The 26,625-nt window shown below is 36.3% G+C and overlaps 1 protein-coding gene across 2 annotated transcripts in view; it reads left to right on the top strand.

Moving 5' to 3' along the window:
* Positions 1-26,625, top strand: part of LOC136038086 (speckle-type POZ protein B-like) — a 77,199-nt gene that overhangs the window by 21,587 nt on the left and 28,987 nt on the right. The window lies entirely within an intron of this gene.

Raw genomic sequence — 26,625 nt, forward strand, 5'->3', positions numbered from 1 at the left:
GTCAGTAGCTACCAATGTAGGTCTCATCTACTTAGATAGTTCTTCAGTTGCTTATATCAATCAACTGGCCGTTTTTTTAATTGGCTCTTTATGGAAAGGAATGGAGGCCACATCTACAGGTTTTTTTTTTTAACATCACCTTTGAAAGGTCATAGTATCAGTATCAGTGGTCATAGTATCAGTGAGCGCTTAGAAAATGACTAATGTTTGGATTTCAGTGAGACTGATACTTAGCCATCGCCAAGCAGTGCTTGAACATGAATATGGGTCTCAATTTTTTCTTCGAGATCCCATATTCTGCTTAAGGGTATCCTTTGATCTTCAGTATATATCTGTGCCCATGAGATTAACCTTGAGAGGCTCTGTTTTTCTCTCGGTACTTTTTGTTTAAAATAGCCATTTAAACAGGAATTTATTCCCTAATCCTTTGTGCACCTCCATTTGTTGAAAACCTTTAAACTGCTTCTTTTTTTGAAGAACTAATGAATGAACTCGGATGAGAGTAGGGTGTTTCTGATAGCTGGCGGAGAAGCAACTAGCAAACTGAAGCGGTTATTCATTAGCAAACGTATCTCAACGGCGAAATAGTACCAGTTTTGTAACAGGCTTGTAAGAATGACTAGCAAAAATTGCTGAAAATATTGACTGAACAAGCTAGCCATCTGAAAACGAGGGGGTGCCTACTTTTGGAAATGGCGTAGATACTTGCGTATTATAGGGACAAAACCGGTTTCTCTATGTGCACTCGGAGATAATTATTTTAGTCTGAGTGAGATAAACTACTGTGCAGATGTATTTTAATTAAACAGTTAATACATAGAGTTGGCTAGGTTAGGTATTTAATATAATGTGTTCTGGGCGGCCTGCTTTCCATAATTCTCTGATGTAGTTTCAATAATGTTGTTACTTACTGAAGAGTTGTATTTTCATCATATTTTGTTATATTTCATCAGGATTAACTTAACTTTTTCGGCGTGTTCGCTATAATACGTAAGTACTATGACGTACATCAACGTGGCGGAACTGTGTGGCACACTTAGCGTCCTGAGATGTAACACCGGGTGGCAAAAAGTGGGTGCCTCCTCGCCTTAAAACTGACCATGCTGTAGTCAGCTCGTCTCAATAAAGTGGGATTATTACAAAGGTCTCATTTATGATTCACCGAGGTTTTCATTTAACAAAGTTGTAGACTTACAAAATAGAGAAATCAGCGAAATTTGTTGCATTTTTTAAAGCTACCTGAATTTGAATTGTGTGCTAATTACCACTAGTCATGAGCAAGTGCGTATCCATCATTTTTGTTCTAGGGTGGGGGGGGGAGTCACTAAAGACTAGAAAATGCATATAGAATTTGTTTATGTATATTTTGTTCCCTTCTTGTGAATCGGAAAAAAATTCGGGGGGGGGGTCAAACCCGGTACACTTCCCCCTGGTTGTGGCCTTAGTCTGGAGCACTCTCCACTAGCGGCCTGCTTTTGCTTTCAAGTCTTGTTTTTTTTTGTTGCGAATATCGCCAGGCAGCTTCCCGCTCTTCTGAAATATCAGATAAAATACCAGGCCAACTCATGAAGACGGTGATCTTGTGAGCAAGTTTCGCACGACTGATTTGTCAATAAGCATGGCATTATAGAGGAAATTAGAGCTTGTGACTAATTAATAATGTAGCCTAACACTGATTACGTTTAATACGGTCGATAGATCTAAGTCGCTATTAAGGTCAAAACAAATGGCTGCTTTATTCCCTTGAGCTAAAGTATATTCGACTCTTTGAGATTGTCATCGTTTTTATAGGGAAAACCTTGGTCATTTGAAATATTAATTTGATATTTGAAATAACCGCACTCTATGTGCTGCCTGGAGCTACGCTCTTAATCAAATAAATTTTGTAAAGTAAGAGCCATAACCGAAAAATGCTAACTTCTTTTTTTTTTGTCTCCACCGGCATATTGTTGTTTCATCTTCTTCGTAAGTTCACACTTTCTGGAAGGGTGTTCTCTTCAGATCAATGTGTTTGGAACCCCTGCCTATGTCCACAATCCCGTAATAGAAAAACTAAGAAAAAATATGTCGTGATTTTAAAAAGAACAAAAAAACTTTAAGAGTACAAAAACCTTTAAAAAATGCATCAAAAATTTGTTTATATTCATTTTTGTTACGTTTTTACGAGTCGAATAATCATTTTCGGAGGAAGGTTCAAACCCCCTAACTCCTCCCCCCTGGATAGAGGTTATTTGCCTTTATAAACAATAAGGCGTCAACAGAAGAAATAAAGAAGCAAAACACTATAGCAGCAAGAAACTGAAAACAATGTGCACATAAAGGGAGTAAAAATGAAATAAAAAGACAAAACTAAAAAATAAAAAAAAATACAAAATAAAAAAAAAATAACTATTTCTATCCAATCCGAGTGCGCCAAGATAAAAAATAAATTCAAGTTAAAATTGAATTATCCCTCTTCACACAGACATTCTTCCCTTCCTGCTCACTCCTTTAATGAAGAGGTTCTGAGTAGCTTCCGACCGTCTCAGAAGCCAATAATTGATCCGGGAGTTGAGATAAAAACTCCTAAAGACAAAATTAATGTGTTTGAGTCTCTGTAGTGGGGGGGGGTTAATTCTGAAAAACTAAAAAACGAGGTATTTTTAACTTACGAACGGGTGATCGGATCTCAATGAAATTTGATATTTAGAAAAATAAGCACAAGTCCTAGATACATGATTGACATAACTGGAACGGATCCGCTCTCTTTGGGGTAGTTGGGGGGGGGGGTTAATTTTGAAAAATGTGATCGGATCTCAATGAAATTTGATATTTAGAAGGATACGTGTCTCAAAGCTCTTATTTTAAATCCCGACCAGATCTTTTGACATTGGGGGAGTTGGAGGGGGAAATCTTGGAAAACACTTTGAGTGGAGGAATAGGGATGAAGCTTAGTGGATAGAATAAGCAAATGTCCTTGATACGTGATTGACGGAACCGTACTGGATTCGCTCTCTTTGGGGGAGTTGGGGGGAGGGGTTCAGTGATTTGGCGAGTTTGGTGCTTCTGGACGTGCTAGGACGATGAAAATTTGTAGGCGTGTCAGGGAGCTGCACAAATTGACTTGATAAAGTCGTTTTCCCAGATTCGACCATCTGGGGGGCTAAAGGGAGAGGAAAAATTAGAAAAAATTATGTATTTATAACATACGAGTGGGTGATCGGATCTTAATGAATTTTGATATTTAGAAGGACTTCGTGACTCAGAGCTCTTATTTTAAATCCTGACCGGCAGTAAGCCTCTTATTTTCCTTTTAAATCAATCTATTGATTCATAGAATTTTGTTAGAGCTCATACCATATGATCTCTTGGCTCTTAGCTCTTCATGCCTCGTCACAAGTGCCATATGAGCTCTTAGCACTTGTTCTTTTTAGTTCCGCCCAAGGCCATATCCAGGGGGTAGCGGTTTGAACCCCCCACCCTCTCCTGGAATACCTTGTAAAATGTATCAAAAATAACTTTTTTATGAGTTTTTAAAGTTTTTTATATACCCCTACCAACCCCGAGGAAAAATCATTTTGTAACCCCCTACCCCCAAACACATCCAGGATAAGGCCCTAGTCCTGTTATAGTATTTTTGTTTTCATCCCTACAAAATATTCTGTTGCCACTGTTTTTAACTCTCTGGCCGTCCACACTTGAATCGGGAGTTGCTGATAATCCCACAAGAGTTAATTTATTAAGGGTTTGATTTTTATTAAACAAATAAACGCATCAACCGTCAAGACCGATCTTCTTTAGAGTAAACATTCTTAAAAAAAAACTAATATTTACAACTATGTCAACCAGTAGAAAAAAAAAGAAAATAACACGGCTCAATCTCACTCAACTTGGTGTGACACTTAAAAAAAAAGTCACACTTCAAAAAAGTCACTATTATCTTTCTCTCACTACCCTCTACAAATTTTTTTTTAAAAAAACCGCTAAGATACTTAAGCTAAAAAGAGCTTTACGTGAGTAGGTCCATCTGTCAGTTAAGTATCGAACGTTTAAATTCGAAAACAAAAATCGTAATGGGCTATTCAATACACAAGGCCAAAAGACCAAAGGCCAACACAAGGCCCCTCCCCAGTGTCGATATACATAATTCAGACACGTACGCAAGACTTTTTTGGGGGGACCCAAAACCTTCGAAACAGCAGATATAAAGTAGCACTTTTTTAAATAGTAATGCAAAAGCAAGTATTTCGGAAAATACGGATTAACTTTAATCTGTAGTATTGCAGCGGATGGGGGGGGGGGACTGAAGCCTCAAAAGTACGTTTTAGGCTCAGGTTATGTTCATAGCGATTTAGAACCAGTGATTAATTTATTATATCCCACTGAAAGGGAAATTTTAGGGTTAACAGTACAATATGGGTGTTGTGGGGGGTAGTTCTTCTATCGCAAAAACGTAGATTTTAATGAACAATGATAGTTTCCAAAATTGATCCATTAAAAGCTGTACTTTATCCTGAAAAGGGGGGTATGTATCTAGATTCTTGATAAATGTCCTACTTTTGCCAGGATTCCCAAGAAACCATGGGGAAATCAAACATTTCACAAAATTTTGGGGGGCCGAAGCCCCCCCCCCTGCGTATGTGCTTGACATAATTAAGAATTATTCACTCTTTCGATCTCAAATTGTTAATATGTTGTGGTGTATCCATTCCGTAATTCTTATCATGACATTCATCAAGATAATAATATGTGTCAACCTTGTAGTTAGTGTTAATTATTTAACACATACGGAATTTGAGATAATAACAAATTTCATTACAGTCTGTTCTACATATTTTATAATAGTTGTCATAAGTTTGTATTCAATGACGTGTATCATTGATGACGGGCCTATGGTAGTGTCGATCCTGTCTGAATTCTTGTTGAATTTCTTCAGGGTATTGGGGTCAAGAGTAGATCAAAAGAAAGTGGAACGCTATGCTTTACTTTCCACTGTTCGCTTATATTCTCAAGTCGGTTTCAAGGAGAAGACGAGGAAGAGTCTTTGGGTCAAGTTTTGTTTTCTGTCTTCGCATTAGAAAGTGGAGATTTTTATATAATTGGATCAATTATTGAACTTTCACGATAATTTTCAGATTTTTCCGAAAACAAGTACTAAGTTACAAATAATGTGTTCAGACTAGGGGTGATTGTATGAATACCCCCGCCCCCGAAAAAAGACCGTCTAAAAATCATTCAGGACTTTTGAATGCTTTGGAATTAGCAAAAACTAAGATATCATGCTCCAAATGAACTTACGAATTTGACCTCAACTTTTTTCATATTTCGAACTGTGTAGCCCTCATATATTTAACCTAGGAGGGGCCCAATGATTTTTACAGCGTCCGATACTTGAAAAACTTGCATTTAGATCAGTGGTTCCCAGCCGATTTTGGCCCATGCCCCACCTAGACTTTCCAAAAATTTTGATGCCCCCCTTGTGGTATTTAAATTTTGTCATTCCAAATTTTACGTGTATTTACCTGAAGGAAGCTTAAAAGGCCATTAACTTGGGATCTCTACGGGTGGTCTTCCATACATATTTCATACTAATAAATAATATTGTCTAAATTAAACACCTTTTGTACAATATATGACACAATTGGAATACTATCGCGTTATTATTCGTTTTTGCTCTTTAAATTGTAAATGTGACGTCATTCATATTAAAAATGTTTTATTTTTTTTTTCAAATTAAGGCTCTAAAGTATAGTCAGTCGAAGGATGGACATCCTGCTCATAACAACCAAAATATCACCATGCCCCGATCACGGATTTAGATCCCACCTAGGGCAAGACTTGTTAAATTTTTTTTCATTTTCGAACATATCTATGATTGAGAGTTTCCTAGTGACCCCAAATACAGGAATCTTATAAATGAATAAAAAAAAGATAAATGAATTTTAATGATGATTTATTATTAGGTTACAATACACATATACAAATGAAAATATATAGTTTTAGAAAACATGTAGAAATACACAAAATCTAAAATTAAGAATTGCCCAAAAATTGTATTTATTATTGTTACAAAAATTATATACTCTATGTTTCATCAGAATTGCATTTTTTGCAATAACATAAATAAAAAGGAATTATGGTCCGAGGCCATAAATACAGGTGGAGGAAGAAGGCCCCTCAAGTGTACACTCTACAGGGCCCGTCGGCGTGTCTACAAGTCCTGTGAGTTAAGAAACCTTCTCCCAGTAATGTGTTAAATTGAACAGTGATGCAGAACACCATCACGGGAGGATCCTCTATAGGAGGACAATTGCGACAGGGCGTAAGATCCAGATCTGTGGACAACGGCCTCTGCAAAGGGCTGCCTCGACCCTTTTGTGGTACCTGCAAGAGTGGTGCCTTGCGGTCAACTCTATTCCCACTTGAGGAGTGGCGCCCCTCGAAGAAATTATAGCCTAGTGAACGACACAGCATTCGCACGGGATTCGGCTAAATGGGTAATTCTTCTGGGCTTGGTTTGTTTTGACGGGCGTTTTTTGGCTGAAAAATTTCTTTCTAGTCCTGCACTATTATCTGGGACCATTGCTTTTCCCGAGGCCAAAATAATTTCAATGATTTAAAGAAAATGAAAATTGAAATTAGGAATGTTGAGACGTTGAAAAATGACCATGGTATCGACATTTTGACTGACGAATCGAACTGGACTTATTAAGGGATTTCAGAAACTCATATCCCAGGGGTAGGAAGCATGAAATTAGGTGGTATAGAATTTGTTTACTCAGGCAGTAAGGATGGGGTACATAGATAGGAAGTAGGGCTCATGATGAATAAGGAAGTTGCTAATTCTTGGTTAGACTGAGAAGGTATTAATAATAGAATACTAATTGCTCTTTTTATGACAAAATTTCAGGGTATCAGTTATTTTAGTATATGCCCCTGTAGAACCCACTGACGGAGATACTAGTGACTCAGATGAATTAGCTCCGGCTATTTGGAATGATATCCCAGCTGGCATTAGGGAGGCGGAACATATTGGGTTGTTTAAAGTAAATTTAAAAAACATTTATTGGAAGTGGGGAGATAATTCTTTTTTTTTCTTTTTCTTTTTTTTTTAATTATTGTTAGCCTTATTTATTTATATTCTGGTATTAAGGAGTAATTGAGTGAGTGTTTGATCCTTCTTTAGTTTCCGTTTTTTTTTAGTTTCTGTTTTTTTTTTCTTATTAAATTAGGTTGAGAATCAGAGGATTGCAGCCGTCCAACATCAGGCTCTTTGAGCCTTCCCCAGGGCTGTTGTGTGTATTTATAGTTTTTGTAATTAGTAGTTAATAAAGATAGTTCTAATTGTTCTAAAATAGACAGGTTCCCAGGTAAGAATATGAATTTTTTACTTGGAGATTTTAACGGCCAGGTTGGTAGAAATAGGGATAGATGATATCTTAGCCTAGATAAATTTGGTGTAGGAAAAAAACAAACAGTAATAGCTACAAACTTTTGCAATTTTTTTAGGCATAACAATCTAGTTATAACCAATACGGTATTTGGTCATGAAATGGCCCATAAGTTAAAATGGTATTCACGTCATGGTAAGACATCAAACCTGCTGTTATTGATGTCAAGAGTAAAGATCACCATCTAGTAGTGTCTATGGTTAATTTAGAACTGAAATTTTGGAAGGGTAACTACCTCCCGGGAAGTTACGATGTTGATAGACTCTAGTATGGTAATCTGAGAGAAACTTTACAGGAATAGTTTAATTCTAAACTTGAGAGTTTAAAATTTGACAATGTGGAAGATGGCTGGAATAATCTTAGGAAAACAACTTGTGAAATTGCTGATGGTGTCTTAGGGAAGGAAGTTAGGACTGCAGCTCAGAATATTAGTGAAAAAGCTTTATGTATAATAGAGAGGAGAAGTGGCTTGTACAATAATTATCCGAGTGATAGACCTTATGAAAACAAAAGGAATGTAAAGAAAGTAGAGAAAGCATTAGTATATGAACTAAGGAGATGGGAAGTGGAGGTCATGGATAAAATTTTCGAGGATTTGGAAGATGCAGCTAGGGGTATAATAGTAAAATATTGTACAGGCATGTTAATAAATTAAGAGGGAATAGTCAATCCGGACTTGTCGCAGTTAAAGATAGGAACGGGGTCACAATTAGTGACAAGGAAAGAGCTAAAGAAAGACGGGCAGAACATTTTGAGAATATGTTAAACCGGGATAGAGTTGCAGGAAAAGATATAGGTAGGAAATGAAAAAAGTTTCTAATACCTTGGATGTGAAGGAAGATTTTTTTTGTGAAGAAGAATTAGGGACAGTCCTAAAAGGATTAAAAAATAATAAGGCTCCATGTGCTGTGTGGTAAATTAGTTTCTTAAATATGGTGGCTCTAAGGTTAGAAATAAGTTACTGAAGTTTATGAATATGATTTTTGAAAACAGGAGAAGTACCTAACGATTTTGGGAAAACGTTAATTAAACCATTGTGTAAGAAAGGTGATAAGAGTGAATGTGGTAATTATCGAGGCATTAATCCGGTCTCTGTAGGTAGCAAATTACTTAGTTATATGATACTTTTTAAACAAAGTTTTAAGAGAAGAACAGTTCGGTTTTAGAAAAGGTAGAGTATGTGTCGACAAAATTTTCAATCTTAGGTTTATAATTGAAAAGTGCCTGAGTTGTCAAACACATTTGGTCCTCAGTTTTATAGATTATGAGCAAGTGTTTGATTCTGTTGATTGAAAAGCTTTGGCAAAGGTCTTATCCTTGTATGGCATACCAAACAAGTTCATTCAAGTGATCAGTGCTATGTACGAGAATAGTGCTGCTGCGGTTAAGGTAGGAAATGAGGTTAGCAGCTGATTTTGTATTAAATCAGGAGTTAAGCAGAGTTGTGTTCTATCCCCTTTTTATGTAGCATTTGATGGACTTTGTCTTAAGGAGCACAGGAAAGGCAATGAAAGTCCACAGAATTAAATGGGAGGAAATTCTCTCCTGGACTTAGATTATGCTGACGATTTAAGCATCCTAGGTAAAAGTGTAAGCAAAATGACTGAAATTTTAGAGGTTTTGCGAGTTATCGGTACTAGATTAGGTTTGAAAATTAATGTTAAGAAGACTAAGTCACTAAGGCTAGGAATTAGTGAAGAGGAAAAGGTGACGTTTGTAACAAAAGATTGATCAGGTGAGCAGCGAAGATGTTAAAAGTATAATAGCCTAGGCTCAGGGTGTTTTTTCACAATTAAAAAAAGTTTTGGAAGAATAGGAAGATAAGTCTGAAAACCAAGATTAGAAAATACGAAGATGACAGTGGTCAAAGTAGAAAACTACAGTAATTACAGTGGTCAAATATGGTTCTGAAGCATGGGTGCTTCGAAAAGTAGATGAAAATTTGCTAGATGTTTTCCAGATGTCCTACGGATTGTTCTGGGTACCCAGCTGACTGATTGTATTTCAAACAGTAGGTTTTACGAAAAATGTGGTTCATTCTACGGCTATAAAGAAAGAAAGGTTGAGATGGCCAGGGCACGTTGTGCGAATGAAGAATGACAGATTGCCGAGGATTGTCCTTTTCGGCCAACCGTCTAGAGAGCTAAACAGAAAGCAGGTCGTCCGTGTTTGGGGGTGGGAGGACAGATTTAAAGGGAATGGAAACTTCCTGGGAGGGTGTAAAAAGGCAGGCTTTGAACAGATTGGGATGGGGGAGGAGCGTGCGTAGCTGTGTTGGCCTCAGGCTGCTTGGTGCTGCGGTGAGTTTTTGGTAGTGTTAGTAGACCGTCTTAATTCGCTCAAATATTTTCAAAGGTAGTCGTTGAGTGGTAAGTATTACATTAGAATTAAAGGGAAAAATTTGATGAGATGGATGTGTCTGTTTATTATTGTATAGCCTAACAAATTAAATCTTGGTGGAATGTTTGGCACTGCTGGACGTCAGACCTCCAACATTTTTTAGCGATGAACGATGATGGGATTAGAATCGGATAAAAGAATCGGATAAAAATCCGATTCTTTTGATATATCTTTTAGCATGGAAATTCTGTTTTTTACAGTTTCGTTTACTATTGAGCCGGTTCGCTCCTTACTACAGTTCGTTGCCACGAACTGTTTGATTTGAAAATAAGCGACTGTTAAGGGCAATGGTAAGAAACAAGGGGTAGGGTTATACATTTTATTAATATTTTAACATCATCCTGAAGAACATCATTGAATTCTGATGCTACTTTTTCGTTTTTTTCTTTTTTTTTTGCTGCAAGGGTTTCTTGGTGAATAAGGCAGTGAGTAAAACTTATGTCATCATAGTGAGTAGCTAGAAAAAAATGATTTAAAACCAATATTTCTTCCGCTCATTGTTCTTGCACCATTTGTACATATTCCTCAGCAATTTCCCTAATCTAAACCTTCAGGCTTTAAAAATTCGTCGACTTTGCAATATATGTCTTTCCCGGTATTATGATCTTTCAAAGGACGACAAAATAACAGTTTTTTCTCCACGCTTTCTTTATAAATGTACCTTAGCCATTTTAATATGTTTAGATCTTTCGTCGAACAAAACTGAAAATTTTGGGCTTCCTTTCATTTTTTTAATTTTTACATTGTCGCACTAATTGGTCCTTTTTAATATCAGAAATTGTATTCCAGACAGTGTCGTTCATCAAAGGAATTTTTCGAATGTCATCGTCATATTTAATATCATGCAGTGTTTCTACTATTATAAAATACTAGTTGTTGGGGTGGCGCTTCGCGCCACCCCAACACCTAGTTGGTGGGGCGCTTCGCGCCCCCCAAGCCCCCCCGCGCGCGTAAGTCGTTACGCGCCATATTAGTTACGCGCTATTGTAGTTGTGTCCCTGTGTCCCACCCGTGAATATAGATAGATTTATATATGTGTTTCAAACTACGTAAAACTTGCGAATATACAACATTCTTGGCTTTCCCATTGTCTGTGCATATATAAAGCCGTATGTACTAATAATGACGTCATATGCAAACGCTCTTTTTACAAACAAACAAACATGCATAAACACAACTCGTTTTTATATAGATAGATAGATAGATAGATAGATACAATACAAATTAACTGCGTAAAACTTGCGAATATACAACATTCTTCGCTGTCCAATTGTCGCTGCATATAAATAGATTGTCAAGTTTACCGACCCTCGAACATGCAACGTACAATTGTCCATGGGAAAAACAATCAGTATTAAGATCTATACCACATTTTTCTAATGATTGACCTTGAGCTTTGTTAATGGTGATTGCAAATGCTAATCGAATTGGGAATTGCAATCTTTTAAATTGAAAAGGCAGATCCGTTGGAATCATGGGAATGCGAGGAATAAGAACAGCCTCACCCTCAAAAGGCCCTGTCAAGATTGTGGCCTCTATTAGGTTTTCCATTGTTTTTTTTTACGGCAAGTCGCGTGCCATTGCAAAGCTTTGGTGGGTTGATATTTCTTAAAAGTATTATTGGTACGCCTATTTTTAGTTGTAGCACGTGTGGTGGAAACCCTGAAAGATCCACGGAATTTAAAAATTCAGATGGATAATTAACCGCTTCATTTGGTTCCAAAACTGTGTCGACTGACTTGTAAAGGACTGCCTGGTCTCGAATCTTGGCCAAAACAATATTGTTGATTTCGTGGACGTCTATATTTTCGGGTGCGAGAATCGCTCTTTCACTTAGCCATTTATTATTTTTATAATTTTTTAGAATATTTGGAAATACTTTTTCAATCAATTCATTTTTGGACGTCACTAAATTACAGAAATCAGCAGGTAGTTTTAAACGTCCTGAAATTGAGTCTACTGGGAGCTTTCCGTTTCCAATTGCCAGCAATTGATCTGAAAATGTTTGACCAGAGTCATCGTTTTGCAATCGGACACGCATATTTGTAGTTAATTTTAATGTTATTACGTGTGCCCATAAATTAGAATTTTTCAGGCAAGCATTCATTTCGTCTGCAGGAGTTGATCTAGGTATTATAGGTAATGTTTGCCTGAGATCTCCCGCAAGCAATATTAATGTGCCGCCAAATGGTTTCGACTTCCCTCGCAAATCTTTCAAGCATTGATCCAGAGCCTCGAGCGATTTTTTGTGTGCCATTGTGCACTCATCCCAAATAATAAGTTTGCATTGCTGCAATACTTTACCCATCCCAGATGATTTGGAAATATTGCACGTGGGAGTTTCTGTAGAATGCAAATTCAGAGGCAATTTCAAAGCGGAATGAGCAGTTCTTCCACCAGGCAGCAATGTTGCGGCTATTCCGGACGACGCAATTGCCAACGCTCAGGCGGATATATAGCAAACGTTCTGATTCAATTTTAGCATACATATCAACGACGAATTGGTGAAACAATTGACGGCATTTTAAAATATAATTTTCTTCATCCTGCCGAATCATTAGTCTATAGGAATAATAATGCATTGCACTGCATTTCTTATTCATTTCTTTGTTAGTGGCTGGATTTATCAATTTAATATTAAAATGATAGCCGTCGGCTCCATCCCAAAAAATGATAGGATATTGTAGGGCATCGTAGCATCGATGAGTTTCAGCAATTCTTAACAACTGAGCGTTTCGCTTATGAAGAATAATATCTCGAGGTAAAAACTGATCACCGACCATAACGATTGCCACTTCGTCGATAGTTGGAGCATTGTATCTACGCACATGTTGGCCAGGAGGCGTTTTGTCAGCGGAAATAACAATTTTATGCGTATCAGTAGGCATCAAATCGATGGCTGTTTTGAACAGACGCACTAAATTATCATTTTCGTGGAAAAGATGTTGCAATTGGGAAACGATTGTCCTTTCAACGTTGGGAGAAATTTCGCAACGTGCATTCAATTCAGAATTTCTATCACTGATGAAGTACAATTGTAAAAATTTATGATTCTCGCCTGAGAATGGTAGAAGGGACCCTGCTCTATGATAAATTTGCCCTTTTACTTTGAAAGTAGACATAAATTGATCTGGATTTTCGATTTGGGCTCCAAACGACGTCATTTGGAAACATGAGTTATATTTTCTGATTTGTGACAAAAACGCTTAGATTCTGACGTAGTTCCAGTAAGGAAAGTCTTCAATGGCTCTGGTGGTGCAGCCAATAGAGGAAGTTTAACTTTTCCTGAGGCGCAACACATTCCCATTGTTTCACCATTGAATTTCAAGGCCTTGCAATAGGGACAAATTTTAGACATAGTCCCGATTTGAACACATCTACTCAAGCTATAATCATCGACTGGGCTGTACCTGAATGCCAGGCGATAATTTTCAGGTTGCTCTGATTCCTCGGCACGCTTTCTTTTCTTACTTTCTCTATCAGCAGCAAGCCTGATTTCTTGCTGTTCTTGTGATTCCTCGGCACGCCTTCTTTTTTCACTTTCTCTTTTAGCAGCAAGTCTGGTTTCATGTTGCTCTGGTAGTTCCTCGGCACGCCTTCTTTTTTCACTTTCTCTTTTAGCAGCAAGTCTGGTTTCGCGTTGCTCTGGTAGTTCCTCGGCACGCTTTCTGTTCTTTCTTTCTCTATCAGCCTCAAGCCTGTTTCCTTGCTGTTCTTTTGATTCCTCGGCACGCTTTCTTTTCTTGCTTTCTCTATCAGCCTCAAGCCTGTTTCCTTGCTGTTCTTTTGATTCCTCGGCACGCTTTCTTTTCTTACTTTCTCAATCAGCAGCAAGTTTTTTGGCATAGTCTCTTTGAGCATCTTCCTTGGCTGTTGCTATTGTAAGTTCATCAGTCATTTTACAGTTAAACATTAATAGATTTCTACGTGAACGCATGTCTTAAATATCTTTAATGAAGTCACCGTCATAACAAAAATGACGACAACTAACTTCATGACGTCAGTCAACACACAAACATGACGTCACCCGACAGACAGGCCCACACATCCACAGACAACTTATTTTTATATATATAGATAGACTAGCTGTTGGGGTGGCGCTTCGCGCCACCCCAACACCTAGTTGATGGGGTGCTTCGCCCCCCCCCCAAGCCCCCCTCCCGCGCGTAAGTCGTTACGCGCCATATTAGTTACGCGTCATTGTAGTTGTGTCCCTGTGTCCCACCTGTGAATATAGATAGATTTATATATGTGTTTCAAACTACGTAAAACTTGCGAATATACAACATTCTTGGCTTTCCCATTATCTGTGCATATACAAAGCCTTATGTACTAATAATGACGTCATATGCAAACGCTCTTTTTACAAACAAACAAACATGCATACACACAACTCGTTTTTATATAGATAGATAGATAGATAGATACAATATGCAACGTACAATTGTCCATGGGAAAAACAATCAGTATTAAGATCTATACCACATTTTTCTAATGATTGACCTTGAGCTTTGTTAATGGTGATTGCAAATGCTAATCGAATTGGGAATCTTTTAAGTTGAAAAGGCAGATCCGTTGGAATCATGGGAATGCGAGGAATAAGAACAGCCTCATCCTCAAAAGGCCCTGTCAAGATTGTGGCCTCTATTAGGTTTTCCATTGTTTTTTTTTTACGGCAAGCCGCGTGCCATTGCAAAGCTTTGGTGGTTTGATATTTCTTAAAAGTATTATTGGTACGCCTATTTTTAGTTGTAGCACGTGTGGTGGAAACCCTGTAAGATCCACGGAATTTAAAAATTCAGATGGATAATTAACCTCTTCATTTGGTTCCAAAACTGTGTCGACTGACTTGTAAAGGACTGCCTGGTCTCGAATCTTGGTCAAAACAATATTGTTGATTTCGTGGAAGTCTATATTTTTAGGTGCAAGAATCGCTCTTTCACTTAGCCATTTATTATTTTTATAATTGTTTTGAATATTCGGAAATACTTTTTCAATCAATTCATTTTTGGACGTCACTAAATTACAGAAATCAGCAGGTAGTTGTATACGTCCTGAAATTGAGTCTACTGGGAGCTTTCCGTTTCCAATTGCCAGCAATTGATCTGAAAATGTTTGACCAGAGTCATCGTTTTGCAATCGGACACGCATATTTGTAGTTAGTTTTAATGTTTTTGCGTGTGCCCATAAATTAGAATTTTTCAGGCAAGCATTCATTTCGTCTGCAGGAGTTGATCTAGGTATTATAGGTAATGTTTGCCTGAAATCATGCTGCTCTGGTAGTTCCTCGGCACGCCTTCTTTTTTCACTTTCTCTTTTAGCAGCAAGTCTGCTTTCGCGTTGCTCTGGTAGTTCCTCGGCACGCTTTCTGTTCTTTCTTTCTCTATCAGCCTCAAGCCTGTTTCCTTGCTGTTCTTTTGATTCCTCGGCACGCTTTCTTTTCTGACTTTCTCTATAAGCAGCAAGTTTTTTGGCATAGACTCTTTGAGCATCTTCCTCGGCTGTTGCCATTGTAAGTTCATCAGTCATTTTAAAGTTAAACATTAATAGATTTCTTCATGAACGCATGTCTTAAATATCTTTAATGACGTCACCTTCATAACAAAAATGACGACAACTAACTTCATGACGTCAGTCAACACACAAACATGACGTCACCTGACAGACCCATCCACAGACAACTTATTTTTATATATATATAGATTTGACATTAAAATCTCGAACGACCCAGTGTCGCCACCCATAGCTTGAGAAGGTCTGATCTAGGGCGATAATTTTTGTGTATTTAAAAAAAACCGAGGTCCTCAAATACTTCTCCCCTTTATCCTCTTTTGCAATTTGGTATTATGCACCCTTCATGTACGCATGGTCTGGTCCTAGGATTTTCATTTAGTTTTCCTGCTCTTACCACTTTATCCCCCACCCTCGTCAGCCTGTTAAAGTATGTCCACGGGAGTAATATACACAAATCAGCTTATTATGAAATAAAAATGGACTAGACCCTTATCGTTTTATTAAAATAGACACAATAATGGTACTTGTATGATATACGCCCTACCTATTGTTCTTTGAATGTTTTTCTGACACTGAATCCTAATGAAATTTACCAAAGTAATATAAAAATATAATACTTTAGAAACAAATATGGGACATATATTTGCACATTGGGGATGGGGGTAAAGTATAGTGGGTCTGCATGCTTAATGTCTTAGGTACAATTATTCTGCATATTATGTAGTAAGAATGGTTTTTTAGCTTCATACTGTCCAAATACTTCATTTCCCCCCCCCCTAATGTGCAAATATATAGCCCAAATTATACATTTTCTGTATATTTTGTCACTTCTCTTTGTCTTGTCTCTTGCTAAGCTGAAAAAAAACAAAAAAAAAACGGTTCTATAATGCATCAATGAATGAACAACCTTAGAGGTAGGGTGTATATCCTACAAATATCATAAGAATTTGTGCATTTATATTTTAGGAGCAGATGGTCACCACGCTGACCTTTTTAATCTTTTGACTTTTCCATACATTTTGGTGTCACGAACAATACAAATTGTTTCCCTGTTATTTTGTTTCTAGAGCAGGTGATTTAGTTTGCTTCTTTTTTTTATAATTGAGGTACCTGTTAAGCGACCCATTTCATGAATTGGGGTCGAATCTTTAAACCGCTTTGTGTGGAACAGTGCTACCCGCGTGATTTCTTCGGGATTTTTCCTGTTAGATGCATGGAAAGAATGTAATTAGTCGCGGCGTATGTTAAATGGCATTTATTAAGTACATTCAGATAAAGCTTGTCCTTCAAAATTTTGTCAGACTGTCTAAAGGACAAAATAATAAAACTTTTAATGTCTGGCCTTTTCCTTTCGATTGTGTAAATTATAATTTAATTTTTTTTTTTTTTAGGAAAGATAATGACTTGGAAAATTTGATTCTATTCAGGGTCGGAAACTAGAGAAAGAGATTAAGACAAGGCGATGTAAGGCCTCATCGAGGATTTGAGTAGCTTTTTACCAATGGAGGGAGGGGGTAGACAAATATCAGACTTCAGTGTAGTCAGGGATGCTGGGGTTGGCACCTGCTAAACATGGATCAAAACAGGAACATTTATTCAAGAATAGGGGAAAATAAGCTTTGTGCAGACTTATTCTAGTAAACATCCTGAATATTAACCCCCCCCCCCTTTAGCATGGTGTCTGTCCTCATTACTCCAGAGTGTTTTTTCTATGGTTGTTTTGCTAATTAAAAACTGTAAACTTGTCAAAGAAAAAAAAAAGTAACTGATGAAGATTCCAACAGGTATGTAAACGCTTAGGTTTTTTTTTAATTAAATATTTGATATTTCTATATTAATTCTAAAGTGTTCTTGGAGCGTGCTTAACATTTTTGAAAGTTGCGAGCAAAGTATCATCAACATTTTTTCGTTCGATTTTTTTTTTAAACCACATTATTAAACTAAGATAAATAAGTTCCTAAATTAACGTCTTTACATGGCTTGTAAATGCTTAGTTGTTTTTTTTTAATTAAATATTTGATATTTCTATATTCATTCTAAAGTGTGCTTGGAGCGCGCTATACTTTAAATAGCAATCAACTAATGTAAAATATTAAGTTCTCATGATTTTGTATGGAAATAAAAACTTCATCAATGCAAATGAAAGATGTTTCTAGACGATGTTGCCCTAAGTTTCTTGGGGAAAGTCCCTAATATTCTCAAACTCATAAATTATGATGTCTCCCTTCATATCTCCCAAACGTGTCAAGGTTAGGGATTAATCGATGAGCGCTAAACCAAGAACATGACATCTGAAACTACATTCTCCAGCCACAGTCGTAAGCTCTCATTGTTTTCTGCCCTCAAATTAATTGCTGTATCATATGCAAGCAATGATGGGAATCTATTGCTTGAAAGGTAGCAATTTGAAAGATCCTTTATATATATATATCATGAAAAGAGAAATCACCAATGCTACAGCACAAAAAAAAAAAAAAAAAAAAAAAAGAGACAGAAGGAGAAAAGGAAGACTGTTTTCCTAAATTAGTGATTAATATAGACCAGCACTTGAATGAGGCCTTAACCCTACTCATCCATACAATCACATAGGTCAAACAGCATAACCACACACAATCAACCATAAAGAATAATCCATGGACAGGCAGTCATGTCGTCAATAAGTATAAGTCGTCATTTACCGGACAATAGAACCTCTTTCAGATAAATATGACATTTTTGTATCAAGAGCTCAATCAAAAACCATTCAATGAATTTCTATATTTTCTGACTTATCAAAACTGTATCGAAAGATTTTGTAGGTAATATATATATATATATATATATATATATATATATATATATATATATATATATATATATATATATATATATATATACTAGCTGTTGGGGTGGCGCTTCGCGCCACCCCAACACCTAGTTGGTGGGGGCGCTTCGCGCCCCCCCCAAGCCCCCCCGCGCGCGTAAGTCGTTACGCGCCATAATAGTTACGCGCCATTGTAGTTGTGTCCCTATGTCCCACCTGTGAATATAGATAGATATATATATATGGTTTTAACTACGTAAAACTTGCGAATATACAACATTCTTTGCTGTCCCATTGTCTTTGCATATAAATAGATTGTCAGGTTTACCGACTCTTGAACATGCAACATATAATGGTCCATGGGAATTTAGTTTTTTTGTCCCGGTCGTCATTTATATCCCCCTGTTTCCCCCGGTGTCCCCGTTGTAGTTGTGTCCCTGTGTCCCGGTCGTCATTTATATTCCCTGTGTCCCGGTCGTCATTTGTATCCCGGTGTACCGGTCTGTATATACATTCGTTTTTTAGTTTTGTTTTTCTCCTTTATTTTTTTCCTTTTTTTTTCTTTTTTAGTTTATTTAGATTTTTAGATTTTTTAGTTTTTTTATTAGTTTTTAGTTTTTTTTTCTTTTTAGTTTTTTTGTAGTTTTTACCTTCTTTTTAGTTTTGTTAATTTTTTTTTTTTACTTATGTCCTGGTCGTCATTTATACTCCCTGTGTCCCGGTGCTTTGTTGATTGCTAATCGAACATTCCTTTTGTCCTGGTCGCTTTCTCTTTGAGTGTCGTCATTTATTTTTTTCTTTTTTAGTTCTTTTAGTTTTTACCTTTTTTAGTTTTTTTTAGTTTTTTAGATGAAATTTTTTTTTAGTTTTTTCCTTTTTTTCTTTTTATTTTTTTATTGGTTTTTACCTTTATGTTAGCTTATTTTTCAGTTTTTTCCTTTTTTTTCGTTTTTTTTTATTTTTTATTTTTTTTAGTTTTTTACCTTTTTTTAGTTTTTTTTAGTTTTTTTAGTTTTTTAGCTTTTTTACTTTTTTTATTAGTTTTTAGTTTTTTTGTAGTTTTTGCCTTTTTTTAGTTTTTTCAGTTTTTTTTTTAGTTTTTTATTGGTTTTTACCTTCATTTTAGCTTATTTTTCAGTTTTTTCCTTTTTTTAGTTTTTTTTAGTTTTTAGTTTTTTTAGTTTTTTACCTTTTTTTAGTTTTTTTAGTTTTTTTAGTTTTTTAGCTTTTTTATTTTTTTTATTAGTTTTTAGTTTTTTTTTGTAGTTTTTGCCTTTTTTTAGTTTTTTCAGTTTTGACGTCACCTGATCCAGTTTTTTCAGGTGACGTCACCTGATCCACGATCCACAGATCCACAGACAACTTATTTTTATATATATAGATAGTTTTTTTTTTTACTTATGTCCTGGTCGTCATTTATACTCCCTGTGTCCCGGTGCTTTTCTTTTTTAGTTCTTTTAGTTTTTCCCTTTTTTAGTTTTTTTTAGTTTTTTAGATGAAAATTTTTTTTAGTTTTTTCCTTTTTTTCTTTTTAGTTTTTTATTGGTTTTTACCTTTATTTTAGCTTATTTTTCAGTTTTTTCCTTTTTTTTATTTTTTTTTATTTTTTATTTTTTTTAGTTTTTTACCTTTTTTTAGTTTTTTTAGTTTTTTTAGTTTTTTAGCTTTTTTACTTTTTTTATTAGTTTTTAGTTTTTTTTTGTAGTTTTTGCCTTTTTTTAGTTTTTTCAGTTTTTTTTAGTTTTTTATTGGTTTTTACCTTTATTTTAGCTTATTTTTCAGTTTTTTCCTTTTTTTTTAGTTTTTTTTAGTTTTTAGTTTTTTTAGTTTTTTACCTTTTTTTAGTTTTTTAGCTTTTTTATTTTTTTTATTAGTTTTTAGTTTTTTTTGTAGTTTTTGCCTTTTTTTTAGTTTTTTTAGTTTTTTAGCTTTTTTATTTTTTTTTATTAGTTTTTAGTTTTTTTTGTAGTTTTTGCCTTTTTTTAGTTTTTTTAGTTTTTTAGCTTTTTTATTAGTTTTGAGTTTTTTTTGTAGTTTTTGCCTTTTTTTAGTTTTTTTAGTTTTTTAGCTTTTTTATTTTTTTTATTAGTTTTTAGTTTTTTTTGTAGTTTTTGCCTTTTTTAGTTTTTTCAGTTTTGACGTCACCTGATCCAGTTTTTTCAGGTGACGTCACCTGACACATCCATCCACACATCCACAGACAGACAACTTATTTTTATATATATAGATATATATATATATATATATATATATATATATATATATATATATATATATATATATATATATATATATATATATATATATATATATATATATATATATATACTAGCTGTTGGGGTGGCGCTTCGCGCCAGCCCAACACCTAGTTGGTGGGGGCGCTTCGCTTCCCCCCCCCCCTCCAAGCCCCCCCGCGCGCGTAAGTCGTTACGCACCATATTAGTTACGCGCCATTGTAGTTGTGTCCCTATGTCCCACCTGTGAATATAGATATATATATATATATATATATATATATATATATATATATATATATATATATATATATATATATATATATATATGTATATATATATGTTTTTAACTTCGTAAAACTTGCGAATATACAACATTCTTTGCTGTCCCATTGTCTGTGCATATAAATAGATTGTCAGGTTTACCGACTCTTGAACATGCAACATATAATGGTCCATGGGAAAACAATCCGTATTCAGATCTATACCTCATGATTCTAATGATTGCCCTTGAGCTTTGTTGATGGTGATTGCTAATCGACCATTCCCTGTGTCGCCGTCGTCATTTATATATCCCCCTGTGCCCCGCGGCGTCCCCTTTGTAGTTTTGTCCCTGTGTCCCGGTCGTCATTTATATTCCCTGTGTCTTGGTCGTCATTTATATCCCCCTGTGCCCCCCGGCGTCCCCGTTGTAGTTGTGTCCCTGTGTCCCGGTCGTCATTTATATTCCCTGTGTCCCGGTGTCCCGGTCTGTGTATATATTCGTTTTTTTTTAGTTTTGTTTTTCTCCTTTATTTTTCATTTTTTTCCTTTTTTATTTTTTTTCTTTTTTAGTTTTTTTTAGTTTTTAGCTTTTTTAGTTTTTTTAGTTTTTTATTAGTTTTTAGTTTTTTTTCTTTTTAGTTTTTTTGTAGTTTTTACCTTTTTTTAGTTTTTTTTAGTTTTTTTTACTTATGTCCTGGTCGTCATTTATACTCCCTGTGTCCCGGTCGTCATTTGTGTCCCGGTGCTTTGTTGATGGTGATTGCTAATCGAACATTCCTTTTGTCCCGTTCGCTTTCTCTTTGAGTGTCGTCATTTATATTCCCTATGTGCCGGTGTCCCGGTCGTCATTTGTGTCCCGATGTCCCGGTCTGTAATTTCGTCAGTTGAAAACATGACGTCAGTCAACACACAAACATGACGTCACCCGACAGACAGACCCACACATCAACAGACAACTTATTTTTATATATATAGATATACTAGCTGTTGGGGTGGCGCTTCGCGCCACCCCAACACCTAGTTGGTGGGGCGCTTTGCGCCCCCCCACGCGCGTAAGTCGTTACGCGCCATTGTAGCTGTGTCCCTGTGTCCCACCTGTGAATATAGATAGATTTATATATGTGTTTCAAACTACGTAAAAATTTCGAATATACAACATTCTTGGCTTTCCCATTGTCTGTGCATATACAAAGCCGTATGTACTAATAATGACGTCAGATGCAAACGCTCTTTTTACAAACAAACATGCATACACACAACTCGTTTTTATATAGATAGATAGATAGATAGATACAATACAAATTAACTGCGTAAAACTTGCGAATATACAACATTCTTCGCTGTCCAATTGTCGCTGCATATAAATAGATTGTCAGGTTTACCGACATCTTTCAGGGTGGAAACCCTGAAAGATCTATGGAATTTAAAAATTCAGATGGATAATTAACCGCTTCATTTGGTTCCAAAACTGTGTCGACTGACTTGTAAAGGACTGCCTGGTCTCGAATCTTGGTCAAAACAATATTGTTGATTTCGTGGACGTCTATATTTTTGGTTGCGAGAATCGCTCTTTCACTTAGCCATTTATTATTTTTATAATTTTTTAGAATATTCGGAAATACTTTTTCAATCAATTCATTTTTGGACGTCACTAAATTACAGAAATCAGCAGGTAGTTGTATACGTCCTGAAATTGAGTCTACTGGGAGCTTTCCGTTTCCAATTGCCAGCATTTGATCTGAAAATGTTTGACCAGAGTCATCGTTTTGCAATCGGACACGCATACTTGTAGTTAATTTTAATATTTTTACGTGTGCCCATAAATTAGAATTTTTCAGGCAAGCATTCATTTCGTCTGCAGGAGTTGATCTAGGTATTATAGGTAATGTTTGCCTGAAATCTCCCGCAAGCAATATTAATGTGCTGCCAAAGGGTTTCGACTTCCCTCTCAAATCTTTCAAGCATTGATCCAGAGCCTCGACCGATTTTTTGTGTGCCATTGTGCACTCATCCCAAATAATAAGTTTGCATTGCTGCAATACTTTACCCATCCCAGATGATTTGGAAATATTGCACGTGGGAGTTTCTGTAGAATGCAAATTCAGAGGCAATTTCAAAGCGGAATGAGCAGTTCTTCCACCAGGCAGCAATGTTCCGGCTATTCCGGACGACGCAACTGCCAACGCTATATCATTTTTTGATCGAATTGATGCCAGAATCAGTTTTATCACAAACGTTTTACCAGTACCTCCTGGCGCATCCAAAAAGAAAATTTCTCCAACGTTGTTATCGACACAATGCATTATCGTATCATAAATGTCTTTTTGTTCCGACGTTAACTTGGAAATTTTATTTTGTACATACGACAATAGATCACTCGTACTGTAACTTTGTTCACGATCCAATTCTACACATGTCGAAACAGCAGCGATACGGTTAGGTGAAGGCATTCCCAAATCCTGAAGAGGTTTGTTTGCCATTCGTACGCACAAATCTTCTATAATAACTAAAGTGTAGTTATAAATTTCTGATGTAAAATCAAAAGTCATATCTGACGTCTCTAACTGTTTTCGATGGAGTATATCTTCGGACATTTTTGACTTATATTTTTCCCATAACTCTGTAGGAGCTGATGGAGAGCAAGTTGTTAAAATGATGCCAAACAATGCACGAATTTGACTTGGGGTTGACGTTTCGCACGCGTCATTGATGCAGTTATCCCAGTGTTGGTCATTCTCCAAAAAATTCAGAGCTTGGCATGCACTACGGTAAGTGTCATGTATAGTACCGTTTACAGTTCTCAAATACTCAAAGGATGTCGGACCGGGTACATTCACCAAAAGCAGGCGTAGAAAGAAGCATTCATGTTGATTGGGGTGAACGGTGTAGAGTCTTCCTATCGTGGTATCTTTGAAGATGGTAGGTTGGCCGTCGACTGACTTACCCTGTTTTCGACGTTCAAATACTTTATTTTTAGTATTCCACGTGTAATACGAAGGCACTTCAGTATACAGCAGTTTTTTTTGCAAAAGAATCATTTTTGCAAAGCGAAAAAAAAAGCTGTTAATGTTGTATCCGGTGGATTCAGGGCTCTTTGTTGCACGTTGGTTTCCGAGAAATAAACACGTTGACCATTCTGTAAATGTACCGCTAAGTGAACAACAGCTGGACTACGTTCATGTATCGGAAATGAAAGAATTCGCCAAACAGCTTCATTACTGCTTATGTATCTTCCAGCCTGATATTGTACGATTTCGTCGAAATCTTTGATTTCGGGCTGCAAGCCAAAAACTGCCATGTCACTGCCTTTTTTGACGTATTTACATATGTATTTGATTGCCTTTACGGAGTTACAGTATTCAACGTTTATGTGTGCATTAAATGGTTTTGATAATAATGGGGAATATGGAACAACCCACTGGTTATCTACTTCGATGGTGGTACCGTTACGCTTCTTTATTATTGCTGTTTTACCGCCATCTTCAGTAGATCTTCTTCTATATTGTGGGTAACCATCATTGCCAGTAATTGTGTTTGATACTAAAAGTCGAGGATATTTCTTTGTGCACCTTCCTTTGGCCATGCATGGTGAATTTTCGTTCAGTGCACCGCAAGGTCCATGTATCATATTTTTTACAATAATATCATGTAACCCCTTATGGACATTTTTATCAGGTATTTCAGCGGAAATCACATCATCAATTTCGTTCGAAGTTATTTTTTTATGTAGCCATATTAGTATATGTGCCTGTGGCAAACCTCGTTTTTGCCATTCCACTGAGTACATCCAGCATCGCACTGACCCAAACACTTCAAGTTTTACTATGTAGTTTATCAGTGATTTCAACTTTTGCCGGAAGACACGGGCCGTAATGTCATGCCTATGAACCGCCGATTGTCCTTGAAGTAAAAGCTGCAGTATCTCGTCCCATGATTGATTACATGTAAATGTAATAAATAAATCTGGATGACCATAGAGACGAACATACGCAATAGCATCTTGAGCATATTCATGCATATGGCGAAGGTAAAATTGTTAATCTTCCAACGTTTGTGGTATTACCGTCATTTATAACTGCATCTCGCAAATGAATATATTGTTCAGAGCGGAGCTTGGTCTGATTCAGGCGGATATATAGCAAACATTCTGATTCAATTTTAGCATACATATCAACGACAAATTGGTGAAGCAATTCACGGCATTTTAAAATATAATTTTCTTCATCCTGCCGAATCATTAGTCTATAGGAATAATAATGCATTGCACTGCATTTCTTATTCATTTTTTTGTTAGTGGCTGGATTCATCGATTTAATATTAAAGTGATAGCCGTCGGCTCCATCCCAAAAAATGATAGGATATTGTAGGGCATCGTAGCATCGATGAGTTTCAGCAATTCTTAACAACTGAGCGTTTCGCTTATGAAAAATAATATCTCGAGGTAAAAACTGATCACCGACCATAACGATTGCCACTTCATCGATAGTTGGAGCATTGTATCTACGCACATGTTGGCCAGGAGGCGTTTTGTCAGCGAAAATAACAATTTTATGCGTATCAGTAGGCATCAAAGGCCTTGCAATAGGGACAAATTTTAGACATTGTCCCGATTTGAACATCTCTACTCAAGCTATAATCATCGACTGGGCTGTACCTGAATGCCAGGCGATAACTTTCAGGTTGCTCTGATTCCTCGGCACGCTTTCTTTTCTTACTTTCTCTATCAGCAGCAAGCCTGATTTCTTGCTGTTCTTGTGATTCCTCGGCACGCTTTCTTTTCTTACTTTCTCTATCAGCAGCAAGCCTTATTTCTTGCTGTTCTTGTGATTCCTCGGCACGCCTTCTTTTTTTACTTTCTCTTTTAGCAGCAAGTCTGCTTTCGCGTTGCTCTGGTAGTGCCTCGGCACGCTTTCTGTTCTTTCTTTCTCTATCAGCCTCAAGCCTGTTTCCTTGCTGTTCTTTTGATTCCTCGGCACGCTTTCGGTTCTTTCTTTCTCTATCAGCCTCAAGCCTGTTTCCTTGCTGTTCTTTTGATTCCTCGGCACGCTTTCTTTTCTGACTTTCTCTATCAGCAGCAAGTTTTTTGGCATAGACTCTCTGAGCATCTTCATCGGCTTTTGCCATTGTAAGTTCATCAGTCATTTTAAACTTAAACATTAATAGATTTCTACGTGAACATATATGTCTTAAATATCTTTAATGACGTCACCGTCATAGCAAAAATGACGACAACTAACTTCATGATTAAATATCTTGAATGACGTCACCGTCAAAGCAAAAATGACGACAACTAATTTCATGACGTCAGTCAACACAGAAACATGACGTCACCTGATCCACAGACAGACAACTTATTTTTATATATATAGATATTTGCTGCCAAATGACAATTATCAATATCTTCAAAAAAAAAAATGTAAAGCAGTTATAGCTTGCTCTATTGATCTATCATTCATAAAATCATGCTGACAAAGAGAAAAAAAAACGTGTTCTTCGCTAAAAATGAGTTAGGTGTGTTTTTTTCTGTCTTGACACAAAAAACTTAAAAAAAATACTGAAAAATTTATTTATACGCGTTTTTGTTACTTTGATACGAGTCGGACAGAAATTTTGGAGGGGGGATTCAAACCCAGTAACCCCTCTCTCCTGGGTGCGGTCTTGTATATTAGTTTAATTTTGGTGATGTATCTTTACCTTACAAGTTTTTTTCCTTTATACTTTTTAACAGGCTGGCAGTGAGCCATATCTTTACGAGGTAAATCTTTTTTTAATGCTAAAGGACATACTTTACCAAACATTTGGTTAAGTTTACTTTAAACTTGAACAGCTGACTGATTATGGTTTTCACGCCAGTTAGAAAGGGGGTGGATGGTATGGGATTCCTGTTTCGATATTTTTTAAAGATTCTATGAAAAATTGTAAAATTATATCTTGTAAATGCACTTTTTTATGTATCTCATCCCGGTAAAATCATCATCCT

Source organism: Artemia franciscana, chromosome 17, assembly GCF_032884065.1.
Source record: "Artemia franciscana chromosome 17, ASM3288406v1, whole genome shotgun sequence".
Lineage (NCBI taxonomy): Eukaryota > Metazoa > Arthropoda > Branchiopoda > Anostraca > Artemiidae > Artemia > Artemia franciscana.